This window comes from Thermobia domestica, chromosome 7 (genome assembly GCF_964235325.1).
Source record: "Thermobia domestica chromosome 7, izTheDome1.hap1.1, whole genome shotgun sequence".
In the NCBI taxonomy this organism is placed as follows: Eukaryota; Metazoa; Arthropoda; class Insecta; order Zygentoma; family Lepismatidae; genus Thermobia; species Thermobia domestica.
In genome coordinates this window covers 226652586-226676472 of record NC_137460.1, presented here as the reverse complement: position 1 = coordinate 226676472, position 23887 = coordinate 226652586, and the positions used below count along the sequence as shown (strand labels likewise).

At 36.5% G+C, this 23887-nt stretch overlaps 1 protein-coding gene across 7 annotated transcripts in view; it reads right to left on the bottom strand.

Annotated features, from left to right (window-relative positions):
- Lar (tyrosine-protein phosphatase Lar) overlaps positions 1 to 23887 on the bottom strand; it is a 1526023-nt gene that overhangs the window by 415027 nt on the left and 1087109 nt on the right. The window lies entirely within an intron of this gene.

Sequence of the window (23887 nt, the reverse complement as noted above, 5' to 3'; positions counted from 1 at the left end):
TGCGAAAAGGTGCGGAAAGAGTGCCTCAGCAAAGTCTTAGCCACAGCTCAAGAAATTCATACGCTCACAATACTATTTTCGTGAACGATTACGTGACACATAATATGCTGTACGTTACTTGGTATAAGCGTCAAATATACAGCGTAACTTTGCTTAGAATAAATAAATAAATAAATAAATAAATAAATAGTACAAATTCTTACTGTCAGTTACTAGATGTTTCTGATATGGGTAGAACGGTATTAAAATAACGGTAGCGTTAGGGAGTTCTTTTAACACCTGCTTTAACACCACAACTTTTGCTGTGTAAATTTGCTGCTAATTTTGTTTGTTACAACGTCCCTTTTACAGTACTGAGCCTTTTATATTCTCATGCATCCTTGATGAAGGTAGTGGAACTAGAATATAAGATAATTGCCCCACTCCATACTCATCGGACATAGCACAAAGTGACTTGCTTCTCGTCCCAGAAATGAAGCGTTCACTCAGAGGATACAATTTTAACAGTACGAATGACGTCATTTTTGAGACTGAATTGTGCAGACTTCTACAAAACGGGTTTACAGAAAGTGAATAACTGTTGCCAAAAAATGTATCGCTAGGTACGGTGACTAAGTAGAGTACGACTAACCATCAATGTGTCAGAGTTCTCCAAAGTGGATTTCTTCTAGGTAATTGCACGAACTTTTTGATACCCCCTCGTATATACAGGGTGGACCAAAAGTAGGTGTACAGTACCGTACTGATCAGGTCATTGCATTTTATATCATTTCTTATTGTTATCCATAAGGTAGATTTAGTTTCTTCATTATTTTTTCTTAATGTGTTCTTGCTTACATCTTAGGCTTGAAAGAGCCGAAGCAAGTAAACCCATAAACTAGAATGTTATACTTTGAGTTTTACGTCCCATGGTTATGCCGGTTAGGCTAAAGGACACGGTGATAATGAGTAATGAATGAAATGGTGGAATGAATGAAGAAACTGTGAGGGAACGGGAAAACCCCGAGGAAACCCACGCACACGGTGTTTGTCCACCACGAAGTTCACTTAGCGGGGGCTGGGATTGAACCCAAGACCCCAAGCACCCGAGGTGAACGCTCTACCGCTGAGCCACCGCGGCCCCGAATGTTATACTTGATCAATGCAAGGGTGTATTCCTACTTTTGGGCCACCCTGTACATACAATACTTGACGTGAGTCTGCAGTTTAAGATGAATCTAAACCACCGTAACTGAGTTCAAATTTAAGAGTCTTCCACTGAGAATTGGATTATCTGGGTTTTTGTTCATAATTATGATGTACCTTGTATATATTCCCCAACATCTTCTTAGTTAAATTCTATCCACACTAATGATGTACTTTCTACATCTTGTCTTTTACTGTTACCAAAGCAAGGTTTTTGCATTCGCGGAACATAGTCTATAAAGTATGTTGAAGACAGAAAAGAAGATCACGGGAAAAGTATATTTATGAATGAAGCGGTTTGCCCTTATAGTATGGACTAAGAGTTATTAAACATTTCGCCTAGATGTTTCTGCAACTCGTAACTATTAAATGTGTGTTGAGATTTGCATATTAGCGTTGCGCGAAACGTAATTTATGATTGAATGAGTGGAGGATATGGATAGCCACCGTTGAAGTCACCATTACCAGTAAAGATGTTAACAGATTGACAACATTAACGAAGTAGACCGAGATAATTACTCTAGCTACTGTAAAAAAAATAAAAACAATCGCTTTCGTTCAAGAGTTCTTGTGTGGAGTAACAAACTACCTACATACTAATATTACGATCTTCTAGCGCCTACTAGAATGGTGAAATACCCGATAATATACACTGTGTCGTATCAGACAATATGTTACTCTTTTATTTCATTACATTACGTATTGCTCTTTTATTTCACAACATTATAAAGTATCAGAGAATATACTGCTCTTTTATTTCATTACATTATAATGCATCTGACAATATATTGCTATTTTATTTCATTACTTTATAATTCATCTAACAATATATTGCTCTTTTATTTCATTATATTATAACGTATCAGAGAACATATTGTTCTTTTATTCCATTACATTATAACGTATCAGACAATATATTGCGCTTTTATTTCATTACATTATAATGCATCTGACAATATATTGCTATTTTATTTCATTACTTTATAATGCATCTAACAATATATTGCTCTTTTATTTCATTATATTATAACGTATCAGAGAATATATTGTTCTTTTATTCCATTACATTATAACGTATCAGACAATATATTGCGCTTTTATTTCATTACATTATAACGTATCAGACAATACATTGCGCTTTTATTTCATTACATTATAACGTATCAGACAATATATTGCGCTTTTATTTCATTACGTTATAACGTATCAGACAATATATTGCGCTTTTATTTCATTACATTATAACGTATCAGGTAATATATTGCTGTTGAGCTTCATTACATTGCGAGTCTTATCTTTAGATACTAAAATCCAGAGACGTGAGTGAATAACGTTATGCGTTCATATTGAAACGAAAATTAACATGAGAAAAAATAAGTCCACTTCATAACAATATTATGCTTTGTACTAATCTTTCTGTAACTGTATCTTATAAATCTGCCAACAAACGGACGAAAGAAAAGAAGTTTGTGCCTTGACAAAAGATAATACACATATACACATAAGTACATTTTATCAACAACAACAATCATTCATTACTCACTTTGTGGGTTTCTTACAATGAAACGCATTTTCTGTTTAACTAAATTCATTATGTTTTTAACATCTTAAGAAATGTCTTCCTTATTTACTACAATTATCATCATGTTTTTCCCTTAACCTAATCATTTTCTTTAAAGTGGTACTTCCAATTCCATCCAACCATCTCTCTCTCTCGTTTGTCTCTTTGTGACGCAAAATGAAATACGATAAATTAACAACAACAAATACTAATTTAGAACATAATTAGAAACAGGTTTTGCGTCTAAAGAAACTAAGCAGAACGCGTAATAACATTTTAGGTGGAAATTTTAATTGGCTAAATATACCGCAACGGAAAGCACCGTTATTGTATTGTTTTTAAGGAAGGAAATTGTATTAAGAATCGCAGAGCAGAATGTAGTTACAAAATCTTCTTCACAGTTTTCTGATAATTAAAATAAAATAACAGCAAAGAACGAAACACGAAAGGAACAAAGAAAAAACGATATTTTCTTCGTTTTCTTTTCAAGAGCTTTGTATAAGCAACAGTGTTGCAACAGTTCTAGCTCTGGAATGGGCTGGAAAATAGTACCAAATTGAAACAAAAAGAGCGCATTTCATTATTTTCTACCAATGTAATGCATGGCTCTATAACACGAAACTAAAAGAAGTAAACTTCTAGAACACTTCCCTCCCCCTCTTCCAAGAGTCCAAATAATGAAAATGCTCTTTTTAAAAATAGCTTTTTTTTTTAACATCCAAATAGGAGGGCCCCGAACAACCATGGAAGTAGATGAAACTTTTCTCGCACATGAGAAGTATAAGAGAGGCCGAAAATTAAAAGGGAAAGCAGTTATCACCTTCGGTATGTATTGTAAGGAAACCAAACGGGCCTGTATTCCAAAGTGACCAAGAAACCACAAAGGTATTATGGATATATATGTAACGAGGAACAAATCAATCATCTCCGCATGCGTGTGGAAACAGTACGTTATAATAAAATATTAAAGTATAAACTATTGCATTTTGTTCTCGCATACTTCCCGGTAAGTTCGAATTACGAATTTTCCACACAAAGCTGTAGAGTCATATTGTGTAACGTTATAGAATGAATGTTCAACAGCATTTTTTAAGAGTCTGACACACAGTTTAAGTAACGTGAGATGTAGGAAATATCTTACTGACACTTTTAAAAATGTGACAAGTATTTGTTAAATAGTACTAAAATGGGTAGAATTGTACCAACTTTTTCACAGAAGGGGCTGAAAATGCCAGAGGGATACCATCGGACTGATGAATGACAAAAGTGGCTGAATTTGGTACAATTGTACCAAGTCTGGCAACACTGATAAGCAACCTCGTCATAGCTAACAACACGAAGAAGGAAAGAGCCCCTCCAAAATCGTACGTCTTTTGTTTCCAGTTTCTTGTCCGCATCCTTTCCTACTCTTCTTCCTCCCAGAAAATGTTTTTCTTCCCAGATTTCAAAGCTTCCAAGCAAGAGAATGCTTATGCCTATATTTGAAAACCACAATCGACGTAACAACACAAAGGAAAAAAAAATTGTCACTGTTGCTGCAATGATAATAATTTCCTTTTGTTCTTTCAAAACTACTTAGGACAAGTGGGATTTGAGGGAAAAGATTCCTAAGAAAAATAAATATTATTGAAAAAATCAAAAAAGGAGAGTGTCAGTGTTCTTACCTATTCTAATGAAAATGCAAAATGGAACGTGAGGACAAAACCACATATAGTGCGGCACCTATTGCCACATGATAGCTACAGCCCAAACTACAATTATAAGGAGCATTCAAATATATATATATGATAGATAGATATGAGAAACGTCCAATAAGTTATCTACATAGACAGGAAGCAAGGGTGGTGCATAGTCCTCCATGAGAAATACATCGACAAACAGTGATGACTATGTGAGCTATCTGCATTCCTCCCTGTCTAGGTAGATAACTTATTGGACGTCACCACATATCGCATATAGCAACACCACTTCAAGTACATGAGAAATGAAATCTTTGAGTTTTACGTCCCACGGTTATGCCGGTTAGGCTAAAGGAGACGGTGATGATGAGAAATGAATAAAATGGTGGAATGAAGAAAGTGGGAGGAAACGGAAGAACTCCCAGAAAACCCACGAGCACGGTATTCGTCCACCACAAAGTCCACACGGCGCGAGCTGGGATCGAACCAGGGACCCCAAGCATCGGAGGTAACCGCTCTACCACTGAGCCACCGCACTCCCTCAAATAAATGGGAATTCGAGGGTGAGTAATAATTTCCAAGATCTCTTTAATGCATCTTTTGATATGGTATCAGTTTACGTTTAAAGATTTCAAATAAATGGAAATTGGAGGAAGTAATAATTCTTTAGGATATTATTGCTTCCCTCACCGGTGTGTTTCTTTAATGTATATTTTGATATAGTATGAATTTTCGCTCGAAGATTTCAAATAATGAAAACTTGAGGAAGTAATAATTCTTTAGGGTATTATTATTCCCCGGAAATCATTCCCAGAGGTAAAATTTCACTGCTACATCGACCGTATATTGACCAGAGGACAGACAACCGAGACAAGGTTTAGCACTATGGGCAATGCAACAAAATTTCGTACTGCATATTCACTCAAGTATGTGCTGGACAAAGACCTCTCTTTCCGAATCCTTCCCTGCTTCCTTTAGCCTTCTTCTGGTCAACATGCGCGACCGGCCTAATGCTGGCTTCGTACACTAAACTTCCTACGCTACACTCATCATATCAAATATGCCTATATAAATATACGTCATTAAATATTTCGCGGTCCAGGGAAAGAAAATCACAGAGGTCAGTTTGGGAACTGTTATCTAGTGAAAGTCACAAGAACACCACGCACAAAAATGTATATATACACATTGGAACATCCTACACACAGACTGAAAAAAAAAGTTTTCGCATAATTCAAGTGATTTCTCTTAAGCGCTCCACGCGAAGAGGCAGACTACCGTTGCTATGGTAACTACAACCAAGATATCCTCATAAGCTCTCAAACCAGGAGCCGTGACTCCTTGGAGATTCATTTACCTGCACTTTCAAGGTTGCCACTATGCTTTTAATACTCGAGGATCTAACACCCACTGCGAAGTAATACGCAAATAAATAAAAGTTAGCAAAGAAAGGACAAAATAAAGGCAAAGGGAATAAAAGTAAGACAGGGCAAAGATGAATCACAGCAGAAACCGAAGAGAGTCAAAAAGGAAAAATATCAATTCTTCCTATTTTCCTCCATGGAAGAATGCCATTTGGAACGCGGGTATTTACCAAGCAATATACCAAAAAGAACAAAAATACTATTTTCTTGTCCTTCGATTTTAACGTCCCATATAGCATCGAAGCTTGCCAATTATCATAATATCAGAATCTATAAGCTCCGACTGAGAATCGTACCCACGTTTCCCCCACCGAAGGAGACAATGCATCTTATTTAACCACTATAGACTCTAAATAAAATATTTAGCTTAACATACCACAGCTATGGTTTAAGGTTGAAGAAAACGAGTAATAAATGTAAATACGACTGAAAAACGGAAGGAAGAGACGTAACCCAACAAAATACAAGAACAAGATCTTGTACACCATACAATCAGTTAGCCTAAAACAAAACCAAGCACTTTCGGACCGGAAGTGAGCACTGAGCTATTGTACTCCTGCATAATCTATATATTAAAATGCTAGGTTTGTATGTTTGCGGTCAAGAAAACTTCGTTTTTTTGGCGTTTATATGTTTGTGGCCAATTCTGTTGACAATGATATTTCGGAAACCACAAGCTCTAGAAAGATGCGGTTTTCACTGATCGATTGCAAATTTTGTGTTGATTGTTCAGTTTTAATTGAATATTTAGAAAATAATGGCCGTTATTTCTTTATTACATTTTAAAGGGTACTCGGGAAGTATAGAAATTTTAAAACGTAAAGCAACATATCCTATGAGTTATACATTGCAACAATAAATCTTTGTATACGGGGTTAGTATATCTCTCCGGCGTATGTTTCATGGCCAAATGATAATGAAAAACGAAGAGTAACCATTTCTCCAGTCTTAAGATGAATCTATTATTTGGAGTGTTTTCCCCAATGAACATATATCACTGACATAATTAATTGTGTGTGTAATGTGTTTGCGTATTACATATTTCAAGCAAGAAAAAAAAACACTGATTATACATGAATTAGAAACTCCAACCGGAAGTAGGCCCAAATGTTCCAAATGGTGCGAGATACTGAAAAAATAATCGAAAAATTTCCCTTTGTGGTACCTCTTGCTGATTTTGATCAAGACGTCCTTAGCTTGTGTCTGTAAAGAAACATGTACAGATGTTGTGAGGAATGACAAGGAGATTCATGCTCATATGAGAATGATGCGCTGTGTAGAGAGCGCAGGTTCAGTTAGTATGCCAATACAAAGAACGGCACATAATAGAAGAGAACGCAAAAGTTAGTGGATAGTCAGATATTTGGTGTATAAGGAAATTACGGATATTTCGGGAGTTCATATCTGAATATTCTACTAAACTAAGGTATTATACCCAGAATACGTAACAGCAACGAAACTCCAAAAGTTTAGTAGATAGTGAAATATTTGGTATATATCAGCAAACCATCAATATTTTAGAAATTTTGATTTGAATATTTAAATATACTAATGAAACACCCATTATTGTCAAAAACAACGATGGGAAGTAATTTGAAACAAACGATAATATAAAGGTCAAAAAACAAAATTTTGCGTAGTACTGTACTTCAGTCTTCTTGCAAGTGAGAAAATACGGCAGAGAACTGTCAAGTTGTTCCGTGAATGTTGATCTTGTACAAATGAAATCTTTAAGTTTTACGTCCCACGGTTATGCCGGTTAGGCTAAAGGAGACGGTGAGGATGAGAAATGAGTGAAATGGTGGAATGAAGAAAGTGGGAGGAAACGGGAGACCCCGAGAAAACCCACGAGCACGGTGTTTGTCCACCACAAAGTCCACACGTCGCGAGCTGGTATCGAACCAGGGACCCCAAGCACCGGAGGTGAACGCTCTACCACTGAACCACCGCGCCCCTTGATCTTGTACAGTCAGAAACAATATTAAGTATAGATTGGAGATATACGAAATCATAGCTCCAACCTACACTTAATACTGTTTCTGGCTGTATGATGGTTTGTGCGTATTGCATACAAATGCAAAACACAAGAACTCAAACACGTAAATTTATTATTGGCGTCTAATATTTCTTATTTACGTACATTAATTCTGTAACAAACCAAGAATTATTAGTCTTCATTTTTACCAATGGAACAAATTAATTCCACAGAGAACATTGTTTTCTTCGATATTGCGGGACGTGCAAAATCGTAAAATAAGGAGATTACAAAACTAAGTCTTGAAAAGAAAAATTGCATTTAGAAGAAGATATAAATAAAACAAGCTTCAAGACCTTCATATTCAGTCTTAACTGAATTATAGCACGACCACATAAACGCAAGTACAAGCATTGTATTCTTTCTTTTATGGTTACCCGTGTTTTGTTTCTACAGAATCAGTCCTCTTGGTAACTTAATCTGCGAGAGAAACCCCGATGAGTTTCATTAAACGCTGCTTGCTGGATAACCACTCACTTTTAACATACACATTTAAGGGCGGTAAATAACTAAACACGTTGAGTAAGATTGTGGGACGTCATGCTGGGAATCAACTGATGAAAACTAAAATTCGAGCCCCACGCTGGGCGCCACATTATATGACCCAGAAACAGCGTAACCATTTTGACTTGTCAGAGTTTCACGTATAAATGTTAATAATCTTGCTCGGAGGCCATCTGCTACATGGTTCCCACCTACCCTGCTTCAATCACTCCTACCCCTCATTTCTTACACCGAATATACAGAGAGGGGATAAAGAGGGTGCGAAAATTTATGGTTTTTGGTAGTGTATTGCCACCAGGCGGATGGCTTTTTTTGGGCTTGTGCAGAGGATTAACAAAAACTCTCTTTCCAGTACTTTTTTCCTTTCCTTTCGTACGACCGGCTCCGAAAATTAAAACATCCCTAGACATGTCGTCACCGTGCGACGTCCAATCAAGTACCAAAGAGCGACTTAACTGGATTAGCAAGGCCGACATTTCCCCCCCAAAACGGCAGAAGACCCTCCCTTCCAGCCCGATTGCCTCCAAGATGAAGGCCAGAATATTAAATAAAACTTTCATTTGTTTCGGGAACATCGCCGTGGGTTATGAGGTTGATGTCATGTCCTTTTCAAACCACCATACAACCAACCCCTTCTTTTCTCGACCTCACACCCCCGTCCCTTTCTCACTGTTTTCACGATGTTTTCACAGCCTGCTGTGTTTATGCAAGCAAAAGTTAGTTGAAGCGGCAATCGCGACGAGTGGAAAGAGGAACACAGGAGTGAAGATGAGTGAGTGAGAGTAATACTAAATGAATCCCCGCGTGAAAGCTTAAGAAAAGAAGCTTACTACGAATCTCTGTTCCCCTCCCCTTTCTCACATTCAAGACTGGTAAAACTGAAAATTATATTTTAAGGTAATGGTGCTCAACATGTGGCCCGAAGTTGTAATTATGAAATGCTATATGATTATACCGGAGGTAAGAGTTTATATTTATTTTTTTTTATTCACAATGTCTGTCAACACTTTACACTGCTCGTTTGATTCTCGGCCTCATTTCTAGTATTGTCCATGAGATGAGGAAAAGTATCGTTTCGTCACGATTCTTGTCTTTTTAAGAGTCTTCATCCCGGCGAAATTAAAATACCGCTAATTTTACAGTAATTATGTGATATCTTCAAATAGATAAAAGATAATCGAAATGTGGAACAAGAGCGCCCTAGACAATATTATTTTACATGAGAAACCGTTATCACGACTCACTTATCTGCTTTCGATTTCAAGCCATTTTGAAAATCGGCATTTATTTTCGCGTTTCTAAACAGCTGAAAACGGAAAGCCACAAGGTGACTTGTGGTAACGGTACCTCATGCAAAATAATATTGTCTAGGGCGCTCTTGTTCCATATTTCAATTATCTTTTATCTATTTGAAGATATCACATAATTACTGCAAAATTAGCGGTATTTTAATTTCGCAGGCATGAAGACTCTTAAGTTCGAGACGAGACGAGAAGCATGATAATTGTAGTTTCATTTTCGATACGAAACGAGAAATTTCTCGAATCTCATTATATCCCTTAGTTATCATCAAGTGTTGCTTTAGTGTTACACGATTCACAGTATAAAAACTATAAATCAATAAAGACGTTGTATAAACATAATAGAGAACATTTATCAACGTTTAAAGATACGCATATCGTTACACAAAAGAAATGAAAATTTAAATGTTTCATGTTAATATTTTTATAATTATGTTACAACAGTATGTTGTATATTTTACTTATTATTTCACTTGTAAATTATTATTTACTTGTAATTTTGGGTCATGATGTATTTTAAATAGCTACTAGGCTGATTCTGTTATTAGAAGAAGAGAAAGAAAAAGAAATAATATGGTTATAATGTTAATATATAAAGATATTCAAATGTTGTTATGTAATCTAATCTCGAGGTCGTCGTCATGACAACATATAATAAATAAAATTATTCAGTTAATAAAACAGACATCTTAGAAAAAGTGTGTTGTAAGTAATCTGTACGCATCTCTTATATAATTATTAAACCAAGTGTATAAAAGGTAATTGGTGTGTTTTAATGGCTCAATAATTAACGAACCGTTATAATGTCATTTAGGATAAGGGAGACAGATGATTACGGGAAGTGAATGATAATGAAATAATTGGTGTCCCCCTGTCATAATATAGCATGTTGTTCAAATGTTATATCATACCCTTCGTAAACCGTTGATGACACGGTAGAATTCTGGTAACTTCTAGATGATTTTTTTTTTAAAAAGGTATAGATTTTGTATACATAAATTCATAAAACGAGACAAGACGGGAAAGTATTCTTCAAGAAACGAGACGAGATTACACTTATTTAGAAGACGAGAAAACTCGTCTCGTGGGAAACAATACTTATTTCTCGTAATCTCAGAATTTTAGTCCTTGAACTTTACAACGTATTTTGACTCGTCACCCTAACATTAATCATAACTAAGCTTCTGAGCTCGACTACACAAGGTTATTCACATACATATAAATTACAGTCTTAACACACAAAATAAACAGTTTATTTATCTAAACACACATACACAGAAACATACATTTCTCTATTTGTAAGTGATTTTTTCAAACAGACGACTTAACAACAAATGGACTAAAGAAACGGATCTGTACCACATGAGTTCCCACTGGGAATCAGAGCCGTAGCTAGTGGGGGTCGAGCGGGGCGGTTGCCCCGGGTGCTAGTAGCAAGGAAGCGCCGAACGAGCAAGAAGAAATAAAAAGTGTTGGAAATGAGTAAATGATGTGGCGCCCCATAAATGTATTGGCGCCATATTAAATCAATATTGTTGTCGGTTTGCAAAGAAATAGATGTGTTATAAAAAGTTTCCTGCAAGCTACGCTCGCAGTCCAAACATTTTAATAACACTCACAAACAAGTTTTTACTTATTACTTAAAGAAAGTTATTATATATGATTTGTTAAGGACGATGTGATATACAAGGTGCGGGGTACTGACTTATACTGTAGTGTAGGCAGGAACATTTTCAAAATCAAAAACCGTCAAAGTCTGAAATACGTGTTCGACGTTTACATGATGAGTTTTGTTACATTATTTAAACGCCGGATTCTTCTGAACTTCCGTTACATTTCACATCTTTTTTTATGTAGAACAATTGAAATTAAAATCCTCTTCATGTGGTCGCACACAGAATAATATTACAAAAGTTTACAATTATTAGTGGAAATTGATGTTGTCACCCATTAAAACATTTTAAAAGGACATTGCTACTAATGTAATGAAATGTCATTTCTTATCGATAGTATCAAACGTTATAAATAGTTGTAAATTTTCATAAATGTTCTCCAAGTAGATTTGTATATAACCAAAAGTAGTATTGTCAAATTTAACAAAAAGTCTAAAATAAGCCTCTTGAAAACAACTCTTACACATAATAATGCCGTTGCAATGTTGTGTCGACGCAGCTTGATAAAAATTCAGCATAGCATAACAACAAAAGCTGCTTCTTTTTATTTGAAAAAAAATATGGAAAAGCTTGGTAAGATGAGTGTAGCCGAATTCTGCCTCGCCCCGGGCGCCGAAATCTCTAGCTCTGCTGAGAATTGAATTCGCGTCTCTCGCGCCCCATGCGCGTACGTTGACCATTCAGCCACAAGGAAGTTCTATACTGAATAAAGATGTTTGCAAAATGTTTACCTAGGTCCCTATCTTATTGAAACCACGTGTATTGAATATTAATTACGATTAAATGTGGAATCAAAAATGCAAGAATCATATCGAGGTATCGTTTTGCATAAGCTTTTTGCACATTCCTATCCTCATTGTTCATTCGTATACAGAGATAGTTCAGCCTACGTTTGGCCGATTTTGTTCCTTCGCCCTCCCGGGCAGAATGGACTCACCCGACCTGGTTTGTGGCGTCCTGCAGTGTTGTGCAGTGGCTTCCTGGGAAGAGTTGTTTTTCCGCGCGGACAACAATAACGCACAAAACAGGATCATTGTTGTGAGTGTTGTGTTAAATTTGTTTCCGAGTGTGTGGGTTTTCGCTCTGTGACCAAAATGCCGCCCGAACTAAGCCGGTTTTGGGAAGGCTATGTTGCGGCTCTTTATGACGCCCACTTTAGTGTTTCTGTCATTAGAAAACAGTGCAAGAAGAATGGTTGCAACATCATTTTAAGTGGAATAAAAAATGTTATTAAAAAGTATAAGGGCAACGAAACTCCACCATTTGGATCACCAACAAAGTTACCTAGGAAGCGGGAATGCACCAAGGCCACCTCCACCATGCAGAGGAAACTTCGCAAAATGGCAATGCAAGAAAATCCGCCAACACAAACGTGTATGGCTAATCGTCTTGACGTGTCTTTGGGGACTGTGAGCCAGACCTTACACCATCAACTCAAGCTGGAAACAGTCATGAAAGCTCGCGGCCATCTTCTCACGGATGTCCACCAAAAGAAACGAAAGTGTAATGCCCGGAAGCTACACGAACGACATCTGGCAAAACAAAGGTGGATGTACGTCGTAACTCTCGATGAAGCATGGATTTACCTTTCCGACTGCGGCAAACCGAGAGCCATCATGTACCAAGAGAAATGCGCCAAGAACTTCAGAAGGTGGGTCCGTGTCTGTAAAGAATTCTTTCCAAAAGGGTTCATGGTCGTTACTGGCTACTGTTACCGAGGTAAACTGAAGATTCGTAGGATGGTGAAGAACTGCAAAATAAATTCGCAATATTTTCAGGAGCAGATCATGCGGCCGATCTACGAGCATGAGATTCCAACAATGTATGGAAATGACGCCAATGTGGTGCGCATTCACATGGACAATGCCTCATCACATACCTCACGATCGTCCCTCGCATTCTACAGGGAGATGGGGGAGGCAAGTGGTATACAGGTGGTACCTTTCAATGAGGTACCTGCTAAATCTCCAGATGCAAGTCCTATGGACTATTGTGGATTTGGATTGCTGAGGCGGGCTTTGGGAAAACGGCGTGTGACAACTGTAGGAGGACTTTGGAAAGCTGTGCAAAGGAAATGGGACAAGATTCCCCTCCCAGTTCTTCAGAGAAGCCTATTACAGTGGAAATTACGCTGTTGGGCTATTGTTAGGAACCACGGGAAACACATCGAGCACTTACGGACCTGGCGCCATAAATTCTTCTAAATTTTTAGTTAAGGCGAAATTGGCCAAATGCAGACTGAACAATCTCTGTAGCGCGTCAACTAAGTTACAAAAATCATTGATAAAGAAACATGTAAGAACAGTGTTTCCCTAAGACATATTTTGTAAATCAAACTTAGCATTCTAAAATCAGAACATTTACTCGCTATAATTATATAAAAATATGTATCGTTCTTTTATTAAGCACGCAAAACTATCATTTTTGTTAAGACACCCTTTATATAATTCAAATCAGTTCTTTCGATAAATTGAGTGGCGGATCTACAAGGTAAAAACTGGCGGGACAACAAGACCCCAGGCTATGATAGACTTATGCCCTCGGCCTAGATCCGCCACTGGATCTATTGTTGATTGATTGATTTGATTTTAGTGTCTTTCAGCAGCAAAGCTATATGAAACGTGAAATCCGAACCACATGAACTCTCGCCAGGAGTCAAGCCCGGGTCTTCCACGCCAAAGGCATGACGCAAACCGATTAGCTATGAGGAAGCTCTCAATGAATTATGATAATTACGTTTTCAAAATCTATTTTAATATTTCCAATAGTTTATCATAAATACACCATTATTTCTAGACACGAAAAGACGCTAGTGCAGAGGCTTGACTAATAAACCAACCAAGCGGAACGAGTTTTCGATAAGTATCCAGAAATCACCCTATAAATTCAAAGAATATACTTTGTAAAAAAAATGGTTTAATAAATTTTGTTGAGCATTAGAAATCGTGAGAACATGATTAAATAAACAACGGAACCGACAGCAACAATCTTCAACCACATTACAGATGGTAACACTGTGTGTGTGTGTGTGTGTGTGCGTGTGTGTGTCCATGTTTGAACATCGATAAGCTAAAGGGAAAATGGTCGACCTGAACTCCGAGGAAGAAAGAGAAGGAAAAGATAGAAAAGTTTATGCTAAGTTACGATACAACGAAGGCTATCGAGTGGAAAACGTGAAGCAATTCAATTCAGCGCACTTAAGGATCTTATCCAAAACACCTGAGCCATAGGTATCACCTTGACTACAAAACAGCCGATCGACTAGTGGCGGAGCGTGAATCCAATTACTGCAGAGGTATCCTCCTACATACACTAGCGACATCTATTATTTTTAAAGCCACAGACATGGTTTCCTGTTCGCATAGATATAGTCTTTTGCTTAACTCGTAAATCGGCAAATGTTTCTTCTTCTTTTATATATAATACTATGAATACTATACTTTTTTCTTACACATCCACGTATGCACTCTTCAATTGATGGTCCCGTACGTTACAATAGGGAGTAATAGATACAATATTCATCGGTTAGTGACATTCGTACTAATTAAAATTCAACACTATTTGGATAGATTTTAATAATTTAAAGAACATTAGAGATATAACCACTAAACTGGACAAATACTAAAGGAAAAAAAAAATACCTTCTACGTACTTGAGTTGTATTTATTGCATCTAAAAGTAAATATTATTTGCCATAAAACAAATCAAATCCTGGACAATCAATCGATACTTTTAACTCATATTTTTGTCACAGTATACTGGGTTTTGGTAGCAATGCATCTGTTTTTTCCATTGAATAAACGATTTTGAGTCATCAAAAAGCGGTGTATTATCTAACCACCCAAGTTGCTATCACTTCTGCACAGCAGCTTCACGACATCTCATCATTCTCTCTCAAACACAATATATACATATTAGACCAATCATTTTCAACTGGGTGATGTGTAACGTCACCATTTTTCGCTCCTGTTTTCAACGAACATAGAGGGACCAGACGAGGAACCTGATGCTTTGATAAAGACAGTGGCGACAAACAAGAATATGAAAGGCGTGTTCGATGGATTTGCAGATATGCTACTCATCCAATTATGACTACTTGTATACTGCAAACACTTGTTTATTTTATTCTCCTACTTCCTTTTTACTTTATTATCCTACCTCATCCTCACCCCACGTTTTGTCCACTTGTTTCTCTCTGTCGTTTCTCCGATCTTAAAGCCATGTGGAAATGACTGTTTTAGACATTGAGAAGACTACAGAATAAGAGCTCTCTACACTAGTGACGATTTCAGAGAAGGTCGGAGAAAATTCCTCTGGGGTATATCTCCGATTGTAAACAGCATTATATACCAGCATTTTCGCAGTACCACTTCCACCCTCCGTGTATTGAATTCCGCCTCCACTCCAGGAAATTATCTTAAATTACCATTGGTTTAGATTACTCTTAATAAGACGAAAACTTAACCGTAAAGTATGTTCAGTTGCTTTATTCCGACCAGAGAAACTATTAGTTGATTCCACTTAAATCAAATAACAAGGGTTGCATAACGATCGTGTCGAAATGCCCAATCTATATATATAAAAGAGAACGTACAAATCCTTTGTTAGCTCATCACGCTAATACGGCTGAACCAATTTCTTTCATTTTTGGGGGGTTATTAAGATTTGGACCCTAGATGGTTTTTATCATGTCACTTTAATTTTCAATTACCAGTGTCTTGAGATAATTGACCATTCAAGTGTCCATAACGTACAAATCCTTTGTTAGCTCATCATAGCTAAATCTAACCGTATTTATATGCAACCCACATGACCGTGTCACTGGGCGGGTTAACATAAATGACAGGCGATATAATGTTAACATTTACTCCAATCTTCTATGGTTTTTATCATATCACTTGAAAGCGAAAAAGTAAAAATTATCTAAGTAACAAAGTTTATTGCGTTCCGGGGTGACCCCAGCGAAGCGGGGTGAACGCTGCTAGTATTTTCTAAACCATTAGTAATGGAGCATGGCATACAAGCACCAGGCAACGGTTATGCAAGTAACTCCATACTCTCAGCCATGCAGAATCAATGTACATCATAATGCACAAAATTTGTTGGTCAATTAGATTGGAATTTAGCATTCCTTTCAGCACTGTATCTATATGAAACACAGAGCTACCATTTATGGGGGAACTCGAACCACCGTAATGTGTTAAAATTTTTCACAGCTCTCCGACCAAAAATCGAACCAATCCGGTACCCGATGCACACACAGTGCACGGGCCACTCATTTAACCAGGACTATAACGCTTAATTATTTTATAAGAGAGAAGAAATGACTCACCCATCATCGTCTAGACAATACTACTATAGCAGAGATGCAATGAGTCAGTGATTCGTGGGCCAAGTTGATTAAGATTTGTGAGTGGGTCAAGTTGATCAAGATTTGTGAGTAGGTCAAGTTGATCAAGATTTGTGAATGGTTCAGTGGGGCGTGGATCAACAGGACGTGGCTTACTTTGACCCACCGACCACTCTGCTTAGTCCATTGTAGACAGTATATTCTGAACGCTGGAGAATTTGCCTACGTTTTACTTTCAAGTCCTCCATTTTTCTTCCTTTTTTCTTTTGTTTCTATTTACTTACCTGAGATGAATGTATCTACCAAGAAAGTCAAAAAAGAACTTCAAACACTTTAGGATATTGATATTTATAATTGTAATAATAGCAATAGGACTTAGTACTTGGCTTTTCAGACATAACCTGTGCGTTTCTAGAGAAGCTGACTACTGGGGAAAAATATTTTTGAATCATCTCTAATATATGAATTATATATATAAATTGAATGTAACCATGTGTGCGTGATCATCACGGTCAAATGAAACAACTTTTGGTACATAGTTAGGCCCCAATCCCAACTGGGATGTTATCATATCGCTTTCATTATAATACATATCCTAAGGGGTGAATGCGGGTCCGAATTTGTACGAAAAATTAAGCATCTCAGGAGCCGTACAATTTAAGGAGCTGAAACTCAGTATCTTTCACATCCTTGTTTTATTGTAAGTGTACACTCTTTAGCCAGTGGAAAGAGGGCATGGTTCAGAGTCGATGACAATGGTTTTTGGTGCGTGATTGGTCACAATGGGTCGTGATGGGCTGTGGGGTCACAGTGGGTGGTATGTCAGTGGGTCATGGGTCAAGTTTTCATTGATCCACGCCATCTCTGTACTATAAGTAGAAATGTGAAAATTGGACGTGAATACTCATTTTCTCATATAAATGAGAAATAAATAATTAGATTGGATTTTAGCTTACTGTTCCTTTCAACAGCGAGGTTATATAAGGCGCAGAGCTAAAGCTTAACGTGTGTTCCAAACCACATGACCTTCCGCCGGGGTCGAAGCCGGTACCAAAGGCGCGTAGGCTATCCGCATAGCGAAAAGGGAAAGAGATAAGAAAGGATTTATTTTTGAAACACGTGTCCTCAGGGAGGTTAAATTTTCTGCCAATGATTTACCTTACGGATCCCTGAAACTAGGGAGATGAAATTAGATATATTGTGCCTCTCAAGACAAAGGAGCGTATCTAATTTTTGCAACTTTTCCAGGAGACAAATTTAAAGTTTTTTTTTTCATTTATTCTATCGTCTTCGTTCAAAATTTAGTTTGATTTCTTTCGTTTAGGTATATAACTTACGAAATCAAACTAAATTTTAAAAGACGACGTTAGAATAAATAATGAGAAAATGTTTAAACTTGTCTCCTCGAAAAGTTAAGAAAGTGAGATACGCTCTTTTGTCTCGAGAGGGACGATATAAACTCTTCGTTAAAAAATATAAATAAATAAAATAAAATAAAATAAAATAATTTCGTATATGAATTGACCGATGTAAATGTATACTTATTGAATGTTTATTGAAATTCTGTCTCAATTTATTAGTAAATGAAATTTACAAATAAAAAACTATTATCACGATGTTGAAAAAAAACAAATGGAAAATATATTATAAATTTAAAATTTATAAGAAGCAACAATTAAAATATCATTGTGTATGTAAATAAAATACAATAAAGGAAAATATCATTTCGGATATTTCAAAAATTACTTCCCTGAAGGAGAAAAGGGGAGTCATTTCTGTAACAGCCATATCTCCCTTTCTTCAGAAAGCATCGAATGTGAGGTTTATTTAAGTTGGACATGTGAAATTAGGTATAAGAACTCTTAATTAAAAATAAGGGAACGCATGTAGCGGCACTGTAGAAAATTCAACTTCTAACGGAATAAAAATGTAATTTTCTATCATGATTTTTTCTTTTTTCTATTATTATTATTCACCAAGTGCCCTATGTGAGGCTGAAATTCGATACACAATATGTACCCTGATTAAACAATGACCTAAGACGTGTTTTAGCGATTTTGAAAATTCCACTTCTACATGAGGATAAGAAGCAATTTATATACCGTTCAAATTTTCGGCTTCATATCTATTATACTTACTCTTACCATGTGAAAAACGGACTCTTCTGCGAGTTATTACATAAAAATGTAATATTTTCTGAAGTAAAAATGACTCTCCTTCCGAAGTAACCCAAAACGCTTACCAATTTTTCAAACACAGAGGAAAATTTGGAGTGTATTCGACGACCGAATGCGATATGTACCTCTCTCTCTCTCTCTCTCTAAAGCATTCCTGTGAGCTACAATCGGACTGCAATTAGCATATAGAAGTGCTCCGCAATTAGTAATTAGCGCCTATTAAATGATCAGCACACTGTGCGATGTACTGGAACAGTGGTAGATCGTGCTTGCATGTTGTGCAATTACAGTATTTTTTTTATCGCTCTCTAATAAGAATATTTATAAAACAAAATTATCACAATAACAAAGTTAGTTTTTTTTCCTTGGTAACCAATCAATAACTGCACACTAATTGCAAAACTGAATTAACTGAGATTCGGAGAAACGAGCGCGAAATACGAAATTTACAATTTGGTCATTTTAAAGTCTCTTGGATATATTCATTCCTTAAGATCGCGGTAGGGTAACCTAGAGTTGGATACTCAGTTTCTTTTCACTAGGATCTCACAGTGGGAATTATACCATTATAGCGTTAATATGTTCGTCCGTTACTGGATAACGTAACTCTTGAACAAAACCGAATTTATTTTTTCTTTTTTTTTTCTTTCTTTCTTTTTCGCTATATAGCTAGAGAGACTATCTCGACCAAGTTAGGGGGTGCGGTGGCTCAATAGTAGAGCGTTCATATCCGGTGCTTGCGGTCCCTGGTTCGATCCCAGCTCGCGCCGTATGAACTTTGTGGTGGACAAACGCCGTGTTCGTGGGTTTTCTCGGGGTTCTCGTGGGTTTCCTCCCACTTTCCTCATTCCCCCATTTCACTCATTTCTCATTATCACCGTCTCCTTTAGCCTAACCTGCATAACCTGGAACGTAAAACATAAAGATTTCATTTCATTTCATTTTGACCAAGTTAATTAATCTAAAATTTTCATGGGTAATGGTGACTTTTAACAGTGGTTATCCTATGGCGTGATCCTATTTACTATCTTTACCAGAGTATAAAGTAATCTTTTAAAAAAAATGACCAATTAATAACGGCCTACGGGCTAGAAGAAACTAATACTAGACCTAGAAGCCATTTTCTATTTTCTTCAATCCCCCACTCCCCGAGGCTACGGTTCACTGAATGAGCATAAGTCATATAATTTTTGAATCCTTGTTTTATTCTGTGTGTCCTGCTTCTTTCATATGTCTAAGCCAATCAGAACCTAAGCTACGATCACTTGACAGTAACTAGCATGGACTTAGTAACCAAAGGGTTAAAGAAAATATTTTCACCGTTACAAAGTCAAGAATTGTTTGAGGTATAATATAATGGCCAGCTACACTTTTCCTGCTACACCTGAAGAAAAGAACAAATCATACATTTCTTCACTTTTTTTTTCGCGTGGGGCCTTGGTGGTTCAAGTGGTAGAGCGTTCGCCCATGGTGCGTGGGAACCCTGGTTCGATCTCAGCTCGTACCAAATGAATTTTGTGGTGAAAAAACACCGTGTGTGGGGGTTCTCGGCGTTCTTCCGTTTCCTCCCACTTTCTTCATTTCATTCATTTCTTACCATCGCAGTCTCATTTAGCCTAGCTACATAACCGTGAGACATAAAAATGAAATATTTCATTTTATTTTTTTCATCTTCATTCGCTGGCTGTTGTTTGGTTCAGTAAGTACGCCAAAAACTTCTACTTGGGAGGTTGTTCAAAATAAAAGGGGGGATGCTCTCAGAATAATGATATACATTTATAAACAAACTCAAAGAAAACGGTATATTTTGTTACGCAACTATTAGCATGAGAACGAGGTCGCTTCGTATTTTGAACTGAAATAAATAAATAAATAGAATATTGCCTTCTTTCCTAAACGCTAAACCTTTTTTTTAACTTGATGTAATAAATAATTTACATGATACTGATTGACACAATTGGATTTGGGGAAGTATTTCTTTTCCATCCAGGGATGTGTGTAAAGAAATTTAGGGGGTGTTGGGGGTGTTGGGGGTATAGATTATTCTCTGGTTTGGTTAACAATGATCTAAATTATTTGAATCGCTTATTGCAGGAAATTTTTGCGATTTTTTTGGCGATTTTGAGTGTTCACATAATTTCAGATACTCATGTATAGAGTCACCGCGGAGTAGAAATGACTTTCCTAACTGCAACATTGAGCGAGAAATCCGAAGTTTAAGTCTTTATTGAGTTCAAAAGAATCATATGTCCAGGACTGAGTCCCTTCTGCACTCAACAGTTGACACCTTCCCACGATGTTAAGGGGGTAGACTACTAAATATTTTTGAAAAACTAATAATTTTTCTTTTGCCCGTTTATCGTAAGTGGAAACAGGTAATAAAATGTAACTTACCACAATAATAGATAATGTTATTCTACACCCGAAAATACGAAGCGGAAGAATTTTAGTGTTGTCATCCATAGAAATTACAGTATGACCAGAATTTGAATTACTCAAAAGCCTAGATTAAGGTACCGACTAGAAAAATGAACTCAACGGTAATTGATGACTTATCATGATATCTGTGATCCTTGTTAACTACTTTTTAAATAATATTTGTATTTATTTTATAAAACGTACATAAATTATAACAAAATAAATAAGTTATTACAAAATAAATAAAAATATTATTTAAAAAGTAGTAAACAAGGAACATAGACAGCTTGATAAGTCATCAATTACCGTTGAGTTCATTTTTTTTAGTCGCTGCCTTAACCTAGATTTTTGAGTAATTCAAAATCTGGTCACTGTAATTTCTATGGATGGCAACACTAAAAATTCTTCCGATTCGCATTTTCGAGTGTAGAATAACATTATCTATTATTGTGGCAAGTTATATTTAGTCACCTGTTTCCACTTACGATAAACGGGCAAAAGAAAAAATATTAGTTTTTCAAAAATATTTAGTAGTCCGCCCCCTTAATAATAATAATAAAAAAAGTTGCTATTCCTGCTGTTATAGTAGATGGTTTAGTACAACGTATATATTACACAGCAAACAGTGTTGCATGACAAGGAGGGTGAATCTTTTGAGGGTTTGTTGATTGCACTTTGAGAAGGACACAATGTCAGATACAGTTACAGAGGTGCCAAGAAAAAGAAAACGAGGTGTGAGTAACCCTGCAAAGTATAGATGAAATATAAAACGCGCCAAAATATAGGGACATGAACATTATAACTACACAAGAAAATTAATTCCTGCCAAAACGGTATGCCTAGTATAACTGTCGTAGAACGTGTTTTGCAAAAAATAACGAAGAGTATCAAGTGTCAGTTCTCATGCATTTTTGTGAATTCCAAACGAAAGACGTTTTCTGCAAAGTTTAATATAGGCGGCAAGCTTTAAAGTTTACAAGAAGGAAAAAACTCACTCATTTCATCATGGTTGGAACAGATGGTGCGGAAATTTGCCCAATACCTTTCTGAGTTTGCATGCTGTAAGTGAGAAACAAATAAGAAAGATACACTAGCTCCTCTTACATGGTAAAAGTACCACAGATAGGAGCAGGCCCGCAGACAGCCCAAAAATGTAGGTGGGGGGCGGTAGAAGTTAGGGGTGGCCCGAGCCCGATCCAACTATATTATAATTAATTTGCAAGCCTACCGTGAACATTTTAGGGGGGGCAGTAAAAATTTAGGTAGGTCAGTCCCCCATGGATATGGGCCTGGATAGGAGACACGAAGGGAAAAGTTGCAATGCTATCCATGTATTTGAAATTGCTAAAATTCATGAACACATAACTTCATATTCTGCAAAATAATACCACTATTCAATTAAGGAATATCATTATGTAAGTGAGGTACTTAACAGAGAAAAATCATATTGAATTTGTCTAATGGAAGTACCGAGATTCCCCATAAAATGGTAATGTTATGTCAAAACACTGAATCAAGATTTTCAGCTACGGACTAAAAACGCAAGATGTGACCTCCAAAGGAACGTTGGGATTACTTGCCAGGTTATAGGGAATCTCAACGTTCTTTTGGAAAATCCCTCGCACACTCTACATTGCGTTGTTTTTTAATTACAGCCCTCCGAAGTTCATTTTCTTATGGTTTCGGCACTTTATATCGCCGAAACTATCCCTCACTGACCAAAGTTCCACAGGACTTCTTTGCTGGTTTCGGTGTCGAGAATCAACTCCCGAAGTTTCTTACCATCCTGTATAAAAGCAAACAAATGTACGTGATGTACATGTGATATAGTGCTAGTAGTTTTACGCTACAACAATAATCTACATGGAAAAACACGTAAAAATATTGTATTTTCATCGGGCTTACGTAAAATTTCAAAATTCTAGTTAGTATGGAAGTCTGTCAAATTTTAAGTTCCAAGCTTTCATTCCGACAAATAAACAGACAAGTAACTTAATAAAAGTATTTTGTCAAAAAACAGAAAATCTATACAAAAAAACGACTGATGAAAGAATTCCTAACATTTTTCTTTCTCTACTTGCCGCAGTTGACATCAAATGATTATTACGAGGTACACTTTACTGCAGTTTGTTCCATTACACTACCTAGCATTTGTCGACTGCTACACAAAATTGAACATGATTGATGTTAAAAGTAATGTAAATTGATAACCAGATGCTCATTTTCCAGATGACTTTCTCTCCCTTCCTTTTTATTCCCAAGTACTACGCTTCATATTGCATCAATCATAACAGAAAGACAGTGTGGTGAACTGGAAACATATATAAAAAAATGATATACAAGGCAATTTTTAATATATGGTAAACAGAAGTTATAAACACCTGAGGCATCGCACCTGATGAAGTTCAGAGCACAAGTATACAGCTACTGTTTTATAAGAAAAGAAAATGTTATTAGTAAACTCAGGTGCTCTGTACGAGTTGTTGAATTAATTTTAATGGCAAAACTGAGCTTTATTATTATTATTATTATTATTATAGAAACAAAGATTTTCAAAAATAAAGAAACGTTGTAAAACAT